We start from the raw sequence: 21,819 nt of genomic DNA, 5'->3' as shown, positions 1-21,819 counted from the left end.
GAAATCAATAATTTGAATCATGTGTGCCGCGGTGATGATTGTCACACTTGATTTGACTTGTAGCATTCATGCACTCAGTGCTCTGTATGCCCATACCTCTTCATACCTGTGTGATTGTGTCCATGTGCTTCTCACCTCCCTCCATGTTTCCAACCTCTATTGTGTCCATTTCTCTCCACATATGCCCTCCAAAGCTAATGATGTGCCATCTTTCAATCAAGGCTCTTAACCAGCCTGCCTATCTCCATGGAGACTTGCTTCCAGCTCACAGGCCTTGAACTCAAGCACCAATGCATGCAAATTGACAAGGGTGTCCTGCTTTTCTCCCTGTCGTCTGTCGTCGTTGGTCTTCATCGCTCATTAGCTCACATTTTGTTGAAAAATATACAGTGATACCTTGGCTTACGAACTTAATTGGTTCCCAGATAGAGTGTGTAAGGCGAAACATGTATCCCAATAATTAATTTCCCGTAGGAAACCATTAAAATGAGAATAATCTGTTCCCAGGTCCCCATAAAACATAATTTTCCACTTTCTAATTTTCTAAGCCTTAAAACTACACAAAATATACCTTATTTTATGTGTAATAAATGTGCTGTGGAATTATAATGAAAGAAATAAACTGTACTGTATAATAAAGTTTTATTTGCCTTTGTGATGGTCGTTGATGGCCTGATGGAATGGAGTGGCTGGTTCCCTCCGCATTAAATACTTGATGAACGTAGCCTTCTTCTTTCACCATCTTGAGGAATGATCCCTTGTAGGTGCTTTCTCTGCGTTAATTTTACTTAGTTCCTCATCAATTGTGTTCTGTTTAGCTGTTGATAGCTTTTTGCATCAAGTGTACAGATGGTTTGTGCGGGTTGTTTGTGGAACTTGATTGATGTGATATTTTAACCTTGCAGTCTACACTCTGCCTATCAAAGTTGAAACTCTCTGTCGTCGGCCTGTCTCTTTAATGTTTAAACCACCTCCCCTCACTACTGCATTCTTGACCAATCATGTGGCTTTAACCGACGACTGGGGGCGGGGAATAGAGGACCAAAACAAGCCAGCTGCCATTTTCTTGTTAGGAGAACGGGCCCATTCGCGAATGACACATCACTCATTGTGGCAGCTCCGTGTGTATCCCGAAAAATAGTTCGTATGCCAAGGTAAAATTTTCACAAATTTAATGTTCGTAAACCAAAAAGTAAACCAAGGTATCACTGTACTCCAGTTTCCTCCCACATTCCAAAAGAACATGCATAGCAGCCTGATTGAACACTCTAGGTGTGAATGTGAGTGTGTGTGTGAGCGGATGATTGTTTGTTTCTGTGTGCCATGCGATTGGCTGGCAACTGGTTCAGGGTGCCCCCCGCCTACTGCCCGAAGACAGCCAGGATAGGGTCCAGCAACTCCTGCGACCCTTGAGAGGATAAATGGATTGGAGAATGAACGAATGAATGAATGAATGAATGAATGAATGAAACCAGATATCTGATTTTGGCGTTTTTGTTGTTTTTTTTGTTTTTTTGTTGTTGTTGTTTTTCTTTTAATACTTTTTCATACCTTTATTTGTCCCAGTAATGCAATTGAGAGCAGATTCTAATTTGGAATGTCAACACGGCAATATCTAGGTTGGTAGCATGTGCAAGTTACACATTTTGTAAAATTCCTCCTATGTTTGCACATTATAAAGCAGGATTACCTTGAGCAACTTTGACATCATAATGCCAGTTCAAACACAGTTCAATGTATAGCAATTGTCGGTCAGGCAGTTTTATTATTTAATAGCCGTATTTTGCAGTAGTTGAGTAACACTAAAGAGGCATAGAAATATTTTACATCCACAGTTTTCACTTTCACAGTTTATATTAGAGAGATGGGTTCGACGAATATTGTTTGCACCATATGTTTAAAGGACAACTGACGTCTCTGGACAAGTTGTGTCCATAATTTGTAAAATGGCTTCAAATGACTTCTACTGTGCGTATTTTCAGAAGATTCCACCGCATATAGCTATATTTTCCGTTTTAAGTCTCGCGCTGAATATTCAGGAAGTCTTGTTTTTGAGTTGGTGACGAGTCCGTACGTGACATCACGAAAGGACCGCCCCTGACTGAAAAAAACGCATTGTAGCGGTCCTTCCATCACCTCAATGTATTTTGCTGTACTTGTTTGGTCTGGGGACCTCGTGTTGCACCCAAAAGCCGCCAGAAGAGGCCGTCCAAGTTCCATATAAGGAATTTATCAGCCTGTGGAAACGGAGGTGCCCACAGGAGGTCGCCATTTTGTGCCTCTTTTTCGTTGATACATCTCCCCTCAATGTTGCCTCATAATGGCACGGAATAAATTCTTTAATCGATTGCAAACATGTATGCTTTCCTCTTCAGAACTATTTGAATCATATTCATAACTGGATGTGTAACAAGAAAGCATATTCTACGAATCTGAAGCCATTGTTTTGATTCTGCAGCAATGCAAGATGTCTTGGCGTGACGTCACGAACTGGGGGCGGGACTTTCTGAAAATGCCCAATTCGCAGCTCAATTTTTTGCAGATTTTGGACACTTTATGTCATTTTTATTGGTGTTTTGCATTTGAATAACAATATCATACTGCGTGTTTTGAGTATTTTAGATGCTATAAAACAGGGGTGTCCAAACTACGGCCCGCGGGCCAACTGCGACCCGAAGTCCATTTTTAATTGGCCCGCAAGAAATTTTAGAAACAGAATGGAATTTGGCCCGCACTTCAAAAATTGCCCGCACTTCTAAGTTTTAACACCAGGGGGAGCTACTGTTGATCAAGGCAGTTGCTCCACCAAAAAGGCTAATCCCAGAACAAATTTACCCGTTACTAAACATGGCAGAATCAAAGAAGCGAAAGGTAGAAATTTTCTTCAAAAAATTCAAGGGGAAGTGTGTCTGTTTGATCTGCACTAAAACTTATGTTATGAAAGAGTATAATGGACGACAAGTCTACAGTGTAGATTTTCCTGCAGTAGTCATTTGTCATCATGGTGCACAATGCAACGTTTGCATTGCTTGCTACAAGCCACTAAGCCCCTTTCATAAGTCTCACGTACAGTTTACAGTCACGGTTTAATGTAAATTTACGTTTTGTAGCGTCACATATGTTGTTAGCTTCTTTTGAATCTTTCTTCTGGGCTGAGGTTCTGTGCATCTATTTTGGAAAATGATATGCAAATGAATGACCTTAGAACGCTTGCGAAATTCCGGAAGAAAGAAGCAGGCTTCTGATTGGCTGCCGTGCCGAGTATGCAAACTTCAACTGCAGGTAGCCTATGTCTGTGTGCTCGGCGACGGTTCATGTGTATTGTTTGCGCGTGAAGGCGAGGGCGTCAGTGGAGAGTTTGTAGAGCGCGCGGTCAGGACAAACCATCCATGATTTTGCGGAATTTAACACAAGTAGGTATTATTGAGCTTGAATATTTTGTTGTGTAATAATATGTTTTGAATGTTGAAAGTGTTTCCATATTTCAAAAAATGTTGATTTCTTTAACTTTGCCCCTTCAATGGAAACTTATTAAAAACAGACGCAATCTTGATAAATCACAGTGCATATGTTATTTTCATCTATTTCCATTTCCTCCTCCAAGTATCTGCGAAATAGTATGTAAACGGCATATCTTGCATATTCCTTGAGACAAATTTATTAACTGATCAGATATATTTTTCACATTTGAAAGACAGTTAATAAATTGGGTTGTAGTGTACTTACTGTGCTATGAGGTTTGTACACACTACATTTAAAGGACAACCGGCACCATTTTTTTTGTTTCCCACGGACATCAGAAAAACGTTCTATAGCATCTAAAATACCCAAAACAGGCAGGCTGATATTTTTAGTCAAATGAAATAAAAATGACTTCAAAATGAATCCGGAAATGGCCAGTTTCAGAAGGTCCCACCCCCTTGTTCGTGACGTCACTCGAGAATCAAAACAATGGCTCAGATTAGGAGAAGAGGCTTTCTTGTTACTCATCCAGTTATGAATATGATTCAAATAGTTCTGAAGACGAAAGCATAAATGTTTGCAATTGATTAAAGGAGTCCTTCCATATCAATTCGAGCCGTCAATGACAGCAATGTAGCACCCAGAAAATGCAGAAGATGGCGCCCAAGCTCCATTGGAAATTGGCTGATTTGTCAGCTGGGAATTTGTGTCAGCGAATATCAAATAGTTGTCTTGGTGCAACACACAACAATTCACCATAGCATTATTTATGTGTTTTCCTTCTAATTTCGCCATCAACACGGATCAACACGAAGTTTTCAGACTAAACAAAGTACCACAAAATGCCTTGTGTGTCGCTTTCTCGGTCAGGGGCGGTCCAAACGTGACGTCACATGGGGATCGTCAACTCGAAAACAAGACTTCATGAATATTCAGCGCAAGTCTTAAAACGTAAACTATAGCTATATCCTGTGGAATCTGTAAAATACGCTCAGTCGAAGTCATTTGAAGTGATTTTACAAATTATGGACATAACTTGTCCGGAGGCGTCGGTTGTCCTTTAATGCTTTAGGTTTAGTATTTCCGGCCCAAACACTCCCTCCAAATGCTCCTGGCCCGGCCCCTCTGTCAAATCTTATAACCCAATGCGGCCCGTGAGACAAAAAGTTTGCCCACCCCTGCTGTAAAACGTTTTTCTGATGTCAGTTAAGAAACAAAAAAGTGAGGTTGATTGTCCTTTAAGGGGCTAGATATAAAGGTGAGAATTGACAATTGAATATGCTCCTGTTCTCTGCCTTTCATGCCCATCAGATGTTGGTTAGATTTCTCAAACTAAAAACCAGATGCAAGTAAATACTCCACGACGAAAGTTAGGTGTCTCTCTTTAACGTGAACTCTTGGCCACTACTATGCTCTGGGGTGCTGGCAGCTTAAATAGTTACGATGTTGAATAATTGATTAAATAATTGATTCCCCAAATCAATAGCAACATCCCTGTTTACGAGACTATTATTCCAGTTGTGGTTTGGCATGTGTGTTCAATATAGCTCATTGGCTTTTGTTGTTTGAGGAACCAAGTTGAGATGTCAAAAAATGTCCTCAAAATTCCTTGAGGCTAGTAACTAATCAGGTGCCTGTAAATAGAACATACTGTACTTCAATTCGACTTTTGGCCCCTCATGACAAAAGTCGAATTGAAGTACAGTATGTTCTATTTACATTGCTGTCATGCGGCTATGCTCCTCAGATATTTATATAGAAATTCCCATTAATGGACGTGCAACATTAAAACAAGAGTCAAAATGTGAAATGAAACACAACTTGTTCTTCACACTCAATTATGTAGCCTTGACGTGAAGGTCTACATGCAAGACGTGCACGATCCATCCAGTTAGAGAGAGAGAGGGAGAAGGGGAGAGAGAGAGAGAGAGCGTGGCAGGGGGAGGGAGTGGTAGAGAGAGAGAGGGGGACAGAGAGAGAGAGAAGAAGAGAGACAGAGAGAGATGTGCACCATGTGACCATCCACTATGGATGTGCGAAAGCTCTTACGGTCTGAGCGTGCTATATTCTCACTGAACAAATTGTCCAGTTGCATTCGTCTGCCTTCTGTAGGACACAGGGTTGAAACGGCTGCGTTGGGAGAGTGGGAGAGCTCCATCTGCATAGCCACAGGGCTTTCCCACTTCATAAGCACTCAGCGAGACTGAGCAGCAAGATTAAAATTGAAGTTCTATGTTTCCTCCAGCATTTTCAGTCTTTTGATCAGGCGGTTGGCAACAATTAGCTTTTGTTTTGTGCCAGATTTGGAAATGTTTTAACATATAAACACCATTTAAATACATGTCCACACACACACACACACACACACACACACACACACACACACACACACACACACACACACACACACACACACACACACACACACACACACACACACACACACACACACACACACGTGAGGATAGTCAAATTCGAAAATGAATGACTGAATGAGTAATGTTGAGGGTTTTTACACCCAAATCAGTGAATGGTGAAGTAATTCACAAACTCCAAAACAAGACTTCCTGAATATTCAGAGCGAGTCTTAAAACGTAAAATATAGCTATATCTTATTAAAATACGCTCAGTAGAAGTCATTTGAAGCCATTGTACAAATTATGGACACAACTTGTCCGGAGACGTCGGTTGTCCTTTAAATGATTATGATAATCCAATGGGTTAACCCAGCATCCATGTGTTCATGTCATTGATAGTAAGTCGGTTTTGACAAGGAAGCAAAACACTTTCCTCATGGTTTTCGTGTATCTTAGCAAGTGAAACAACCTTTTTAATTTACGAGTTTAAAGCGAATATCTTCAGCCAAACATTATCGTCATATGTGTGGTATTTGGGAATGAATAGTACCTCCTACAATAGTTTCCCCACTAACACATTATGTACCTGATAATGCACTGCCTGAAGATTGGTAGTAGGAATTTGGAAAGCAGGCTTTTTTTTTCCCTCATTGTCTCTCAACAGAATCAGAATCATCTTTATTGCCAAGTATGTAGGACACACAAGGAATTTGTTTCCGGTAGAACACGCTGCACTAGTATCGTTGTCAAAAAAACTGCTAAGTGGCACTATACAGTTCCATTTTGGCTACTGTTGAAAGAGTTCAAAGAGTTAATGGCTTGGGGGAAGAAGCTGTTTAAATGTCTGCTGGATTTGGTGCGCAGGGATCGGTAGCGCCTGCCTGAGGGGAGTAGCTGGAAAAGGTGGTGGGCAGGGTGCGGAGGGTCCAGTAGGATTTTCCGCGCCCTAGTTTGGATTCTTGCAGTGTGCAAGTCCTCGAGAGTGGGTAGGGCGGTGCCAATGATTTTTTACGCCGTCCTAACTCTCCGTTGAATTCGGATTTTGTCCATTTTTGTGGCGGCCCCGAACCAAACGGTGATGGAAGAACACAGGATGGACAGATATAATTGAAAATATATTCTTGTGTGGGTGTGTATGCATTTGTCATCTGTCTTGTACTGCATTTGATTGCTACATAAACCCTTTCATTATTTCTCTCAAAGGAAAACATCCTGCATCGACTTGAAAGGCACCATGTTAGCATTTTGTCATGATCGATGTCTATCATGTTTCCTGCATGGGCTATGAATAGCCTTTTACAGATTTTCTTTCCAAAACATTTTTAGGAGCCACGTTTTTTTTCTAAGTTGCAAAAATAGCTCTTTTGTGATATTGTCTGCCCCATTGTTATACCTTCCTCTGTTCATAATTCTTGGGCAGTGTTTTTTGTTTATTGAATTATTTATTGATTCATACGCATTTTGCACCCCCAAAAACTTGATGCTCATTTGGCACCAGGGCCAATGCGGTGCTTAATTGGTGCTTTCCCAGTTCTGACGAAGAGCATGTTTGGTTTTCCACCAGCAAAGTGTCAAGTAGGCGCACATCCGCAATTGCTCTTCTGGTGGAACAATTGTGCCAGACTTCTCCGTTCAACAGTTTTGTACACAACTTCTGTGCGTCTAGGAAGTCATTCCTCTTTATCTACGATCACCATAACAACGCCCGCCGTTCCTTTTTGGCCCAATGACCCAGATGAGAAAAAACTGATTTGATAGCTGAGGCACTATGAAGACAGTAGTGTGATCACTCTCTGTTGGTGCAGCGGTTGTTTTGACTGACTCTGCTATTTTTTTGTGACTATCAGTGGTTACAATATTTTCATTCATGTCAGCATACCAGGGCTGTTGAGAACAAAAATCAAACACCGCTTTGAAGTCAACAGCCGTTGAGGGAAAGATTGATTTCCATTTTCATCCATTATCTCATCCTTGTCTATTAAATTAGCCCGTTAGCTGTGAGTTGTTAACAGATCACTCTCCTCAAACACCGCTCACAACTGGTGTAAACAAGTTAATTGTGCAATGAATTGGGTTGGCCGGTTTGCTCGTGAGGCTGTATATTAGTTCATCCACATCTTAATTTCCTTGAGCGACACAGTGAGTGCCTATCGTTGAACCAAAGACTGCATCATCGATGTGTGAATGAATCTTTTATAGTATTTTTTTTACAATGTCATTAATTTTAGTAGTTTGGCCTGGTGGCACTGTTTCATTGTATTGGATTGGATGTACCTTGAGTTGTCTTGCAGTGGGGAAATTTACATTTCACAGCAGCAAAGTTATAGAAGGAAGAGGAAAGGAAAGAAAGAAGTAGGGAAACAAAATACAGGAGCTGCTGGAAAGGCAGCCAGTTGTGCGGCGCCAACTTGAAGTAAAAAATTAAAAACCGTAGAAATAAATAAATAAATAAAACGTAACAAATTATTTTACACTTCTGAGTTGAAGTGTCCCATTTCTCAGGATGAATTGTGCAAAGAATAGTTTGTTCCAGGCATCTCAAAACAGTAACAAAATTAGTTGATTAGGTTCATCCTGTCTACTTGATATCTAATTTAAAACAGATTCTTAAGGCGGAAGTAGACGCCAAAACATGTCAGGTATTTGAACACTGACAATACACTGTCTGTAAGATAAGAATCTGTTTTAAATTAGTAACACAATTATATATCTACTTTATCAGTCTGAACATGGTCTCATCTTACCTGCTATTGTGGACGTAATCCTTTGCATTATGTGAAACACATGCTCGCCAATGGCAGTAGTGTTATCTGCCCGTGTGCCCACTCTCTGGTGCCAGACTCGAAGGAGGAGGTGGAGGAGGCAGACACTGTTTGAAGAAAGATTACGGCAGATAGAAGCAAACAGTCTGTGACTTGAATCGATTTGTTGGTGTGGTTGAAAAGAACAGAGTGAAAAGTGACATTTTTTAATGGCCATTATCTGCTCACTAAATTGTGACCTGTCTTTTTCAAGGTGAGTTTGTTGATGTGCAGCTTTCTTTTACATTGGTAAGAATGTTCCCGTTCTTTTTTGGCACGTATATTGTATCTTCTGTATTGTATTTTTAATTGAATATTCAGTTTAAATTGACGCATCATTCATCCAGCCATTTTCTAATCCACTTATCCTCAAGACAGTTGCGGGCATGCTTGAGCCACTACCAGCTGTCTTCAAGCAATCGTCAGGGCACATGTATAACTGGTTGCCAACCAATCTGGGGGCACGAACAACTATCCGCACTTAAAATCACAGTTGGGCACAATTTAGAGTTTTCCATTAACCTTACAGACATGTTTTTGAGGAAACCGGAGGACCCGAAGAAAACCCACACAGGCACAGGGAGAACATGCCAACCCCAGAAAAGGCCATTGCCGAAATTGAATCCTTCAGCTCTGCAATATGAGGTGGATGTGCAAAGCAGTTGATCACCCCTGACTCTTCATATTAACTCATTCACTGTCATTCCTGAATGTATTCAGGAATTGAAAATAAGATGTGGAACACCATTCCCGAATTTGTTTGGGTTTTGGTTTTTCTTGTGGGGGGTGCCAATAAGGCGCTGGTCAGACCACTGGCAATGTTTTTTCCCTTTAACGAGGGGGCAGCATTTGCCTTTTGTACAACATCCCCCACTTCCACCTCATATTACTTCAGAACCAAATAAGCTAGAAATGAACTTTGAAGACAGTCTAACGTTTCTTTCGCTGCATTGAATATTTATGTAGTCCTAAAACTCAATATTCTCTCGGTCCTGGAATTTGAGTGAAAATGACAAAAACCTTGGCACTGGAGTGGACACATTTTGCACATGTCTGGCAGTGAATGAGTTAAGGTCTCTGCAGACACTCAGGAGCGGCCCTTCCCAAATGACCCAAAACTAACAGGACCAAGTTTAAAGATCCTCTATGAAGTGACAGGAATTTGACAGCAACAGCTCGCTTACTCTCGACAACTTTAAAAATGTGTCTTATAGTGAAGACAAGTTGAACATTTTCCTTGCAATTGTATATTTCAAATATCCTTATCCGTTTAAACCTTTGAGGAATAAGGCTGAATGAGTCAAATCTAGGGTTCCTATGAGGCTGACATTCATTTTGGCTCCACAACTTCCTTGTAACTTCCTTATTAACTCATTCGTTGCCATTCCTGAATTTATTCGGCAATTGAAAAGTGTGATGTGGAGAGTGATTTCTGACTTTGTTTGAGTTTTGTTTTTTCTTGCGGGGGGTGCCGATAAAGCGCCGCTCAGACCTGTGGGAATTTTTTTCCCCTTCCGCGAGGGGGCAGGATTTGATTTTGTCCATGTTAGCACTTTGTTACGGCTTCAGCTGTTGTTAAAGCGCCATTTATATCAATATGTATGTTTTGTACTGTATTTTGGACAGCCGGCCCATTTCATGCTCAGATAACTGCAGACCCATAAAATTGAGGAATTAACTCTTTTTCTGATGAAAGAAGAGAGTCTAAGGTGTCTTACACTGTTTTGAATGTTTATGTACCGTATTTTCCGGTGTATGAGGCGCACCCAAAAGCCTTCATTTTGTTGAAACAATGACAATGCGCCTTATACCAGTGTTCAAAATAACGTCTGCCCGGAGGCATACAACTTTTACGTCGGGCGTACAACTTTCAAAATATCTTGGCCCGGGTGGCCCACAACTTCAAGGAAAAAAAAGATGTTATTTTTTTTTTTTTTTCAAATCAAACGTTTGTTTTATTCAATAAAGCAAAAAGCTACAAGCAAACCGCTAGGAAGAGGAGTCCACCCTCTTTCTAAGCGCCTTCTAAGTGCCGAGTAGGCTACTTGTCAAACAAACGTTCGTTTGTCAATTTGCCTACTAGGCACGGCAGCCAATCATAAGCCTGTTTCGTGCTTCGGACTATACCGTGACTGTGGCTTGAGAGTTTTGAAAGCCACTTAGAAAGAGGAGTCCACATAGCTTTGAGCAGACAACGCACCGCAAACATTGTATTGTGCACCATGACGACAAAGGACAACTGGAGCAAAATCTTTCTGGAGCAACTTTATGGCCGGGCAGGCAACTTTTCAGAGTTTCAGAGTCTGCCCGGGTGTCCACTAACTTTTGCCATGAGTTTCAGACACTGCTTATACGCAGGTGTGCCTAATATGTGACGTGATATTGAGCCACAACAGGTCTCACAACTAGCTAGCAAGCAGCTACTGACTCCATTTCCCCCTGTAGAAGAAGTAGTGCGTAACTCCAGCCTCGACTGTATTGCAATGTCCCCTCTAAGCTGCGCGCGTGCGCAATCGCGCACTGCTTGCACATACTCAGCGCACAAGAACATCTATGCAGCTCACATTTTTCAATGTAACTCAATTAGTGACAGGTGTCCAGCCAATAATGCCGTACAGTTCACGTACACTACGCAGCCAATCGGAGCAGAACGGTGCCCATACGCGCCGTGATACTGGCGTGATACCAGTGTATGGCCACAGCGTACACATCTGATGTTGCTCACAGTAGTCCTCAGTGTGCTCAGGGAGTTTGTGTGTCTGCTCAGACACATGAAAAATTTGAAGGAACATTGCTCTCGTGCCTTCCTTTATGTTACTTCCAGTGAACACTGGCGCGTGTGGCTGCCGCTGCTCACCTGCAGAAAAAATATCCTATGACTGTAAAGTGACCATGAGAGTTTTGAAAGGCGCTTATAAATGAAATGTATTATTATTATTATTATTATTATTATTATTATTATTATTATTATTATTATTATTATTATTATTGTTATTATTATTATTCCATCCATCCATCCATCCATTTTCCGGACCGCTTATTCCTAATTGCGGGGGGTGCTGGAGCCTATCTCAGCTGTCTTCGGGCACGAGGCGGGGGACACCCTGAATTGGTTGCCAGCCAATCGCAGGGCACACAAAGACGAACAACAGTCACTCTCACACTCACACCTAGGGACAATTTGGAGTGGTATGTGGCATGCCTTACATTTGGAAAACATTTGTATATTGTGATGTCATGAGAGGCTAGCTCTCAGCGGGGCAGGACAAGGAGTGCAATGGGCGACAGGTTTGAATGCAAACAGATTTTAATAAAGGGTCTCAGGGGGAATTCACAAGCAAAAAATGCATGAATAGCATCCCTTCCAATTCTTAAATCATAATAAAGTCTCTTCTGATGTGAAACTGAAGACGGAGTTGTTTTCCATGTGTTTCTAGGCCTCACCCCTCTTGATGTCCTTCCAAGGTAGCCTAGCCACCATTAGCAAGGTTCCAAATACGCTGTTCCGTGTTATGGTCCCAACTGGCAGCGAGTTCCATGCAGCAATCAGTTTCTCGGTGTTTCTCCACAGAGGACAACAATGGAGCTTGTCTCCCCGGCCACCACACTCAGAGGCTATCTGCCTTCAAAGCCTTGCATGTCAATCAAGCCGTCATCAGCCACAGGTGTGGGGTTTGGATTGCTGCTTCTACCATATGGGGCCAAAACTCTCTCTGGGTGGAGCCATTTTAGGGGAATATATTTCCCCTCCAGGACCCAAGTTTGAAAATACAACATTCATTGGGGGTGCGCTTTATGCACCGGAAAATACGGTAATCTTAAAAGTCAATAATCTGTGGGTCCTGCAATTTGAGTGAAAATGACAAAAACCCTGGCACTGGAGTGGACACATTTTTGCACATCATCTGGCATTGAATGAGTTAAAATAATCTTATAATCCTTGGTGGCAGTCTGGTCTTGATCGAAAAGATCTCTATAGGCCTAAGCACAGTTTGAGTCTCACCTTGTTGTAAATAAACAATGGTTCATAGGAATAACAGTTTTGGCTATTTGCAGAGCATCACAAACAAACATTTACTTGTGTCACGAGTTAGGAGGAAGTAGAAGCTGCCCTCGGCCGTTCAAGTCGCAAGGTCACATCTGTAAAATGAAAGGAAAGTCCGCGGTCGGCTGCCTCCATACAGGGATGGAAAGGTCAGGAAGTGGCCCCAGCACAAACACCGGGCTCATTGTTCAAGTTCAAGGTAAAGATGAGCGGTGGTTGCATTCACGTAGTGAAGGGTGCGCTGGAAATTTTTGAATGCCGCATAAAGCCTTCTGTTGTGCTCGCATGTTGGCCCAGGTGTGTTCGCCTGCTCAAGTACATGAACGCACAAAGTCACAGCCAATGTCAGAACGCCGTTAAGCCCCCTGCCCCTTCCGCTGCCCTCTCTTCTGTTATGTCTACTCAGTCGTCAGCTCCTCATTAGCTCCTCACAGGGGATTTCCTGTTCGCCCCCCTCTCTTCCTTGTTCCTGTCCAACGTTGAAAACGATATTTGAACTTTTTCCACAACAAAATATTCCAGAATAAACCATTGTTTGTGCTGGGTTTAGAAATACAGTAAAGTCTCGTTATATCGATATTCAAGGGAGTCCGAAAAAATATCGATATAACCGGGACTATCGATATATCCGACCCTGTTTGCATGTAATTTTCTCAGTGCGTGCATATAAATAGTATCGATATAACCGGGACTATCGATATATCCGATATCGATATAACGAGACTTTACTGTAGATGCTCAAAAAGTTCCTGCATTTAGTTTCGAAAGGGTTTATAGAGCATAGCAAAACCGTTGAAAAGTTGGGGCTAACTGATTACTTTGCACTGGACTGGCTCACATCTACACAGAGGCACATATTTCCAAGTCTGACTCACCCCCTTTACAGAAAATCAATAACAATACTGGACTGATTAATCAGTCCCACTATAGTCCCCACTCCCTCCCCCCTCTCGACTCACCACCTCTCCACTCTCTCCCCTCAACCTCACTCGTCCCCTCTCAGCTCAGTATTGATTTGATCTGAATGCATTTGCTTGCCCTTTATCCGTTATCCCGTTCCACCCCCCATTGCGGTCACAAACTCCCACCGCATCGAGCAGTCACAAAGCACCTCTCACCAAAAGGAGTGTACTACACGGAGGACATCATACACTCTCACATTAATGTCACCGCATCATCTCAGTAATTCTATAGGTGCCCATTTGTATGCATCGCTCTGTGGGATTTGACTTCATTATTCTGGGGTGCAGATTTGAAGGGGGCTTTATAGGGTGCAGGTGCATTATGTGTCTCCGTGTGTGTGGTTTCTCTGTATTTTATACACACACACACACACACACACACACACACACACACACACACACACACACACACACACACACACACACACACACACACACACACACACACACACACACACACACACACACACGCACACACACACACACACACACACCAGTCTCACAAGGCAGCATTCTTAAAAGGCTTAACTGACAGCTCATTTGAGCCCCCCTGCTTTCCGCCTACCATTCTGGTTGGTGGCACACAGGTTGCCATGACACCAGACTGTTTTGTCTGCCCTTTAACCTCTGTAAGGGGTGCTGTGGTCAATCAGGCATTACATGTGAGGAGCAAATAGTGGGGAGGAGAGGGAGGCGGGGGCGCATTTCCTCTGTAAAATTGAGGTCCAAAAGGTTCCTCTATACATCCGCTTTGTAGCTGGCAGAAGGTGGGGAGCCTCAGAGAAACTGGCGGTCGAACAAAGGCACATGTGCGCAGACATGGCTCGCGATGCCTAAATGAACTAGGATGCCGGAGCTTCCAGCCGGTAGGGAGTTATTATGCTCATTGTGAAGCCGGACAGCTAAAGCCCTTTGGCTGCTTCTTTTGAAGTTCTGTTTGTCGGAGCCGAGCGGGAGGCTTAGCGCTTTTCCCTCAATTTAGATGCTTTGCAGATATCTTAAATTCAATGGCACACAATGTTTACGCCGCAACAAATTGTGTGTCTGCTTTGCTGTCAAGCAGTAATTGTCTGACATTAAAGTCTAGAGATTTACCATCAGTTCAGAGCCATGTTGTCGGAGCATCCCTTTACACAAATGCCAGCAGTCAAGAAACAAATGAGCAATCTTCGCCAAAATGTCATATTGAATCTTCATTGACATTTTATAACATTGCTGTTTTCAGACAGAATTATCCAAAAACAAAAACTCCCATACAGTACACAAATGAATAACCGGTTCAATTTAATTTGATCAATTGTCTCTATGGTTTCAAGAGATGAAACCATGATCTTGTGAACTTCATTTATTATGTGTAGATTGGTTGCTGTTCACACGTTAATGCGCTTTAAGGATACAGCAAAGTCAATAATGTATCTTCCATTACATTTTTAGATCATATTGTCTGAGTAGCCCGTGAACGTCAAGATCTTGTCTGTTTACTACGAATCTTGACCCCGTGACGTTTTGGTTAAACAATTAATCTTGAGGCCCGTCATGTGTTTGTATTTCAGCTGCATCTTTTCTCTTCTGGCTGAATTGCACCTGTTCTCTGGAAACCATGAAGTCATTGGAAGGTAATACCATTTTAATTCATGTGACCTACCTGTATTTCTTCTTCTATTCACGTCCAAACGACTCAGTTCTACAGTATTTTAGTTCATGTACACAGATGCAGAAAAGGCACAACATACAGAGCTTGGCATTAAGACCAAAATCCTCCAAGTCAAAAGTTTTCTTCAGTGAGTATGCGCACACAGAAGCTATTTTGCCACTTCCCACAAAACATGAACTCATTCACTGCCAGACGATGTGCAAAAATGTGTCCACTCCAGTCTCCAGTGCCAGGGTTTTTGTCATTTTCACTCTAATTGCAAGACCCACAGAATATTGAGTTTTAGGACTACATATGCATTTAATGCAGCGTTAGAAACCTTACACTCTCTTCTTTGAGTTATATTGATCTGGAGGTATCTCAGCTATACAAAATACAATACAATACATATTGATTTATATATCACTTTAACAGCAACTGAAGCTGTAACAGAGCGCTAACATGGACGAAAGGCAAATGCTGCCCCCTCGTGGAAGGGAAAAACATTGCCAGAGGTCTGACCAGCGCTTTATCGGAAAAACGAAAACCCGAACAAATTCGGGAATGGCGCTCAACATCACACTTTTCAATTCCCGAATAAATTCGGAAATGGCAGCAAATGATTTAAGATACAATATATAGAATACGTAAATTACCTTCTAGTGAGGATCACGATAAAGTGTCAAAGTCAGGACTTATAGTTTTTAGGTTGTGATCATTTTCAATGGCAGATGATGACTCTTGGAGTCCAAATTATAAACTTTTAACACAGGATTAAAAACAAAATACGCAGTTATTTTTATTTCATATCCAATTTAGACTCAAGATGAAAATGGGTGGAGCTATATTTCTTTGGCTCCAATACAACTCCAATTAAGCTATTGGGTTGGTTCGCAGTGGACTGTGGAGTGAAGTGCAGGGATGGAGGAAAGCAAAGATTGCAGAAGGTTAAAAAATGCAAACAAAGAATGTTGAACAATCTAAAACTCTAAAATAACAAAGTCCCCTCCCCCCTCTCATGAAGCACCACCCCCTCAAAAAAAAATCAAAGTCACAAACGAACACGCAAGAAGTCACCATCACTGGGCAAAGTGACTGCAAAAACAACGCATTGGCCAAGACTGAAAGAAACCATCAAACTAAAAGCAAACAAACTGACAAGATGACGAGGTACACCTGGACATGAGTGGTTGACTGGTGCTGATTGATAGACGGAAGGAACTGGGCAGACGAGAACAGGTGGAAACAAAAATGAGTGACACGAGACAGGGGAAACGTGAAAATACATGAAACAAAGGCAAATTGAATCCAAACAAAGTCAACAAAAACACATCATGGCAATGGATCATGCAGGTAAGCAAGGTCATTGTTCAAGATGTTTTTCTTTGAACATTCTGCTTTATTCACTTTGACAAACGACAAAAGTGCTTGTTTGCTTTCATGCTGCAGAGTATGCGTCAGTCAACAAGAATGGATGTTTTCCCTAAGTGCTTAGCGGAGCAATGGCATTTTCCACCAGGGTTGAATGTTCAGTTGAGCTTATTTGACTGTCCGTGTCAAATCACTCAAGGAATTTTATGAACATAAAGTAAAATTCTCCTACACAGCTGTGCTAAAATGTGGTAAACAGTTTATCTCTTGAACTACTACCGTAACCAGCTATTTTTAAACAAAGGATATTTTTTGTGACTGCTTTATTTCCTTTATATGCTAGTTGTCCATGTTAAGTGCTTTGTTACAGCTTCAGCTGTTTTTAAAGCGCTATATAAATCAATATGTATTGTATTGTTTCTGGAAGTATAGACAGAATATGGGAAAAGGTTGTGGTTAACATTTTATTTTAACTCATTCTCTGCCATTCCCAAATTTATTTGGCAATTGAACATATGACGCAGAGCACCATTCCCGAATTATTTGGGGTTTTGTTTATTCTTGCTTGGGTGCTGATAAAGCGCTGGACAGACCTCTAGCAATGATATGTCCCTCAGGGGGAAGCATTTCCCTTTTTTTCCATGTTAGCACTTTGTTCCAGCTTCAGCTATTGTTAAAGTGCTATATAAACCAATATGTATGTATTGCATTGTATTTTGGATAGCCACCCTCATTTCAAGCTCATATAACTCCACACCTATATAATTTAGGACATAACGTTTTTTTCTGATGAAAGAAGAGAGTCTAAGGTTTCTTACGCTGCATTGAATGTAAAGCGTCATTGAGTTTTGAAAGGCGCTGAGAAATAAAATGTATTATTATTATTATTAATAAATGTTTATGTAGTCCTAAAACTCAATATTCTGTTGATCTTGGAATTCGATTGACAATGACAAAAACCCTGGCACTGGAGTGGGCACATTTTTGCACATCTGGCAGTGAATGAGTTAAACATTCTGAGCAAGAAACGCCAATCGCAGCTGCAACTCTGCATGCTTTGGTTCACATCTGTGCCATAGCAACAGTTTGGTTAGTTGCCAGGCTGTTTGGGTTGCCAGGCAAAGGGTTTCCATGGCAACGCTCCTTTTGCCATCTTGTTATAAGAGCCTGGTTGGAAAAACTAAATCAGCATAGCAACATGTCACACTCTTGCTGTATTGTAAGGACGTGGAAGTGAGGACACGTCAATGCTGTGATTATGGAAATTGTTACTTGTTGAAAGGGTACCGAATTTTTTGATCCCACCTTTCACGTTCTCTATATTCCATCATTTAATCATCCACCCCATTTCAAAGCTCTACAGCAACGCACACTATGTAATTTTTCTTTGTCTTTGAAGCACTGTGGCCATCATCTTGTATAAAGAGAGGCAGGCCAACTTGCGTCAATGCCAGAGCATGCTAATTTAGCGAAACTGTGAAGTTAAGCCTCATTAAACGATCATCTCAGACAATTTCCATAGCTATGCCTTTTGCCAGACAAGCCTGCTGCTACAAAGGCTGGAGGGAGCAGGAAGCAAGAGGAGGAAAGCTGACACGGGCACAATTACACCGCATTTCTGCGTGATTTGCCTGACGGAGGGTGGCGAAAAGGGTAGGAGGCGTGCTACGGGGACTTGAGTGTTGAGCGTTGGGGGTGGCGGAAGGGTCAGAGTAAGAGAGGGATGAGGATGACAATCAAAAACAATGGGTGAAAGTTGTCAAAGTCTATCAAATTGTCTTCTTTTCTCATATTGCCAAGTCATAGCTACAAAGTTCAATCCGAGGTCTAATGTGACTAAACTCTCTATTGCCATTGCTTCTTTGCTTTTAACATTGTTTCCCACGCTGTATTGCTGCACTCCTACACAGGCTTGTCTTTTGCCAGCAGCAGCTTTCTTTACATTGGAATGGTGTCAATGTGAGACAAGATTCAGGAAAGCCAAGATAGATTCACGCCGCAGCAGTCAGTGGTTTTATTTTCTGTTTGATTGCATGAGATTGACGGGTCTTTGCGGCCATTAATTACAGTCTGTCAAAATGCTGTCACCCCTTCCCAACTGCTGTCGGCAGTGATTTTTTTTCTCCCACTCGAAAGGTTTCGGTCTTATTCCAGCTTGTTTGACCTTGAAGCTCTTTAAATATGAAGGTACTGCTATTGTTCACTGGGTCCTTGTTGTCACGCCTGCTTTTCAACGTCTGCAGTTACATATGTGATATTAACAGTGAAGCGCTGTCTCCAGTAGAGGGCATCGGATACTTAGAATTACATGAGAATCCCATGAATGAACATGGAGTGAAAGCTTCAGTAGTACTTTATGCACAACTGACTTGAGACTTGTAAATGTGCGGCTAATTCATTGTTGTGAAACCACTCACTCAATCCGTTCGTGCAATTCAAGTTATCCTGCGGCAAATGAAAGAATCAATTTGACTGCCTGTATTTCTGTCCACCTGGCCGAGACCCCTGAAAGCAAAAACGCTCCATACAAAAAAAACTGGTACTGTTAGAGACATAAAATGAATCAAATGCTTAACCTGCTTGCTACTCGCTTAGAAGCCAAAGCAAAGGAAGATTGTTTAGCGTTTCTCCATTGAGATTGTGTCTAATGGGATGCGGTTTGGGGTGCAGTTCGACCGTCTGTGCTCTGCAGCGTGAGGTAGTTGGTTGTATTGTTTCGCATAATAAACAGCACGGAGATAACTGTACAACCTTCTAGCTTTCCCTGCGGAGTCACTTCTTGCCACGTCTAATGTACCCCCGGCCGAGAGGTAAGTATGTTGTTACTCTGCGAATCCATCGTTTGGTGGATAACGACGTGACTCATTCATTTCTAATGTTGCGTCTATTATCCCCTCCGGGCTTAATGGTAGCCGCTGCACAGCCATCAGTAAGTTTGTATTATTATTCGCGAACCTCGCCATGTTGTCATTCGTAATACCTTCTCGTTCAGGTCTCACTGCACTATAAACATTTCGGGGGCAAACATGTTATATGCATACCAAGCGTATATGTTGTACATGGCCTTGCTATTGTATTTGCATTTTTGTCCCTAGCAGTAAATGGTGTTGTTTTTCCTCCTCTATAATAGAAAGAATAGAGTGGCCTTGTCAATGACTTTGAACTTGCTTGCTGCCATGATCATGGATGTTTCACCGCACAAGTCGTTGCACAGTCTCCGACAACCCTGCAGACTCTCTAATATATTCCGGGTTTCAACCCAATAACCTTACCTCCTCGTTTTGTCAGCTTGCGGAATGTGCCGACTGTTACAGCCGTCTCCTACCGCCTCCCAGAAAAGGGGCATCCATAAGAATAATGCTGATTCGGCACCGCCGGTCGTCTTTATCATCCCTGCAGCACGCCGCCCTCCTGCCAGTGGAGACATATGAACACCTGACAGTAGTGGGGCGTGTGGGCCAAGGATAATGAGACTGGCGGGGAGACGGCAGCATCTCTAAACGACTGGCTCGTTGTCTATTCGTCCTGCGTTTGACGTTATTTACATTATTTTTTTTATTCATGGCACTGCTCTCGTAGTTTGCGGCAAAGAGTCCAGGGCAAACCAACCTGAACATGCGCTTCTCTTCAAAGGCGATATTCTTGCTTTGTTTTCTGTGATGGCGACTGATGTTCTTGAGGAAGAAATTGAGCGCGTCTCGACCCTGAGACAGACAAGGCAGACACTATCCCAGACTGATGATGTCATCCCCGTGGAGCACTCCCAATGCTTTGTCTTCTTAGTGGCACTGCAGACTACAGCCGCAGGAGTGCGCACACCCTCACAGACACACACACACACACACACACACACACACACCTGGCTTTCACTTTCTTGATGTGACCGGGAGTTATACTCTGACCTCTGAAAACTGGCTTTGTACGAGGTTTTGGCACAAAATGGCTCCCGTGTTAGCCGACGTCTTGCCAAGACAGCGAGGCAGGACACGCACAAATGGCTGAGAGTGAGCAAAGCCTGTGCACTTCGTTGTGCAGGTGTAGCCTTGTGTATGGGAGTCAATGGCGTGTGTCCTGCAGTATTACAGCATAATGCACAGTACTTCGAATTTTGTCCGAAGTGATGCCAGTCAGTCCTTTTGTCAGTCAGAGCTGAGCAGACACATACCCAGACAGTTGCCTCCCGGGACAAATACAAGAAGACTAAAGCTGAACGTACATGAACTCGCACAGTATGTAGGTCTCCAATCAAGAGGCCGCGTCATGAATATTCATCAGGCTATATGAATGTGTAGATTGTTGGGCAGGAAAAAAAAAGCTTGGCATCATCGTCCATGCATATGTATGAGATCTTCATCTGAAAGCATTTTGTGAAAATGCTCGTGAAAAAGGATGTGAAAAAGGTGAAAATGAGTTTGTCAATTCCCATCACATCAGCTCTCGTCTTAAACCAGCAGGCTTTCACACATCCTTGCTCAAGATTCCTTTAACTCACTCGCTGCAATTCCCGAATTTATTCATGAAGTGAAAATATGACGCAAAGCGCCATAACCGAAATTGTTCGGGTTTTGTTTTGTTTTTTTTTTTTTTTTTTTTTTTTTTTTTTTTTTTTTTGCTGTGGTGCCGATAAAGTGCTCACCAGACATCTGGCATTGTTTTTCCCTTCCACAAGGAGGCAGCATTTCCCTTGTTTTCATATTAATAAAAAAAACAATAATAATAATACATTTAATTGATAAGCGCCTTTCAAAACTCTCAAGTACACTTTACAGTCACAGGTTACGTTTTTCTGCAGTTGAGATGGGCATTTTGTTCTAGCTTCAGCTGTTGTTGAAGCGCTATATAAACCAACATGTATGTATTGCATTGTATTTTGGACAGCCACCCTCATTTCAAGCTCATATAACCCCAGATCCATATAATTTAGGAATTAACTCTATTTTTCTGATGAAAGAATAGGTTTCTTACGCTTCATTGAGTGTTCATATAGTCCTAAAACTCAATATTCTGTTGGTCCTGGAATTTGAGTGACAATGACAAAACTGGCACTGGAGTGGACACATTTTTGCACATTGCCTGGCAGTGAATGAGTTAATTTCTCTTGCAAAATAATTTTTGTTTTTTTCTGAAACGCTGTGTTCGGCACAAACCGATAGGCCACACAATACAACTGTATTTAATCCGTTCATAA

The 21,819-nt window shown here is 42.0% G+C and overlaps 1 protein-coding gene across 1 annotated transcript in view; it reads left to right on the top strand.

The window, feature by feature from the left end:
* Positions 1 to 21,819, top strand: part of spaca6 (sperm acrosome associated 6) — an 87,649-nt gene that overhangs the window by 24,805 nt on the left and 41,025 nt on the right. Inside the window, exon 3 of the mRNA XM_088998343.1 lies at positions 15,181 to 15,243. The gene's annotated coding sequence lies outside the window, so the exon portion shown is untranslated. The remainder of the gene's footprint in view (positions 1 to 15,180; positions 15,244 to 21,819) is intronic.

This window comes from Hippocampus bargibanti, linkage group LG06 (genome assembly GCF_051943395.1).
Source record: "Hippocampus bargibanti isolate YZ-2025 linkage group LG06, ASM5194339v1, whole genome shotgun sequence".
Classification (NCBI taxonomy): Eukaryota; Metazoa; Chordata; class Actinopteri; order Syngnathiformes; family Syngnathidae; genus Hippocampus; species Hippocampus bargibanti.
Note: the sequence above shows the minus strand (reverse complement) of the source record. Positions and strands in the feature narration are given on the sequence as shown.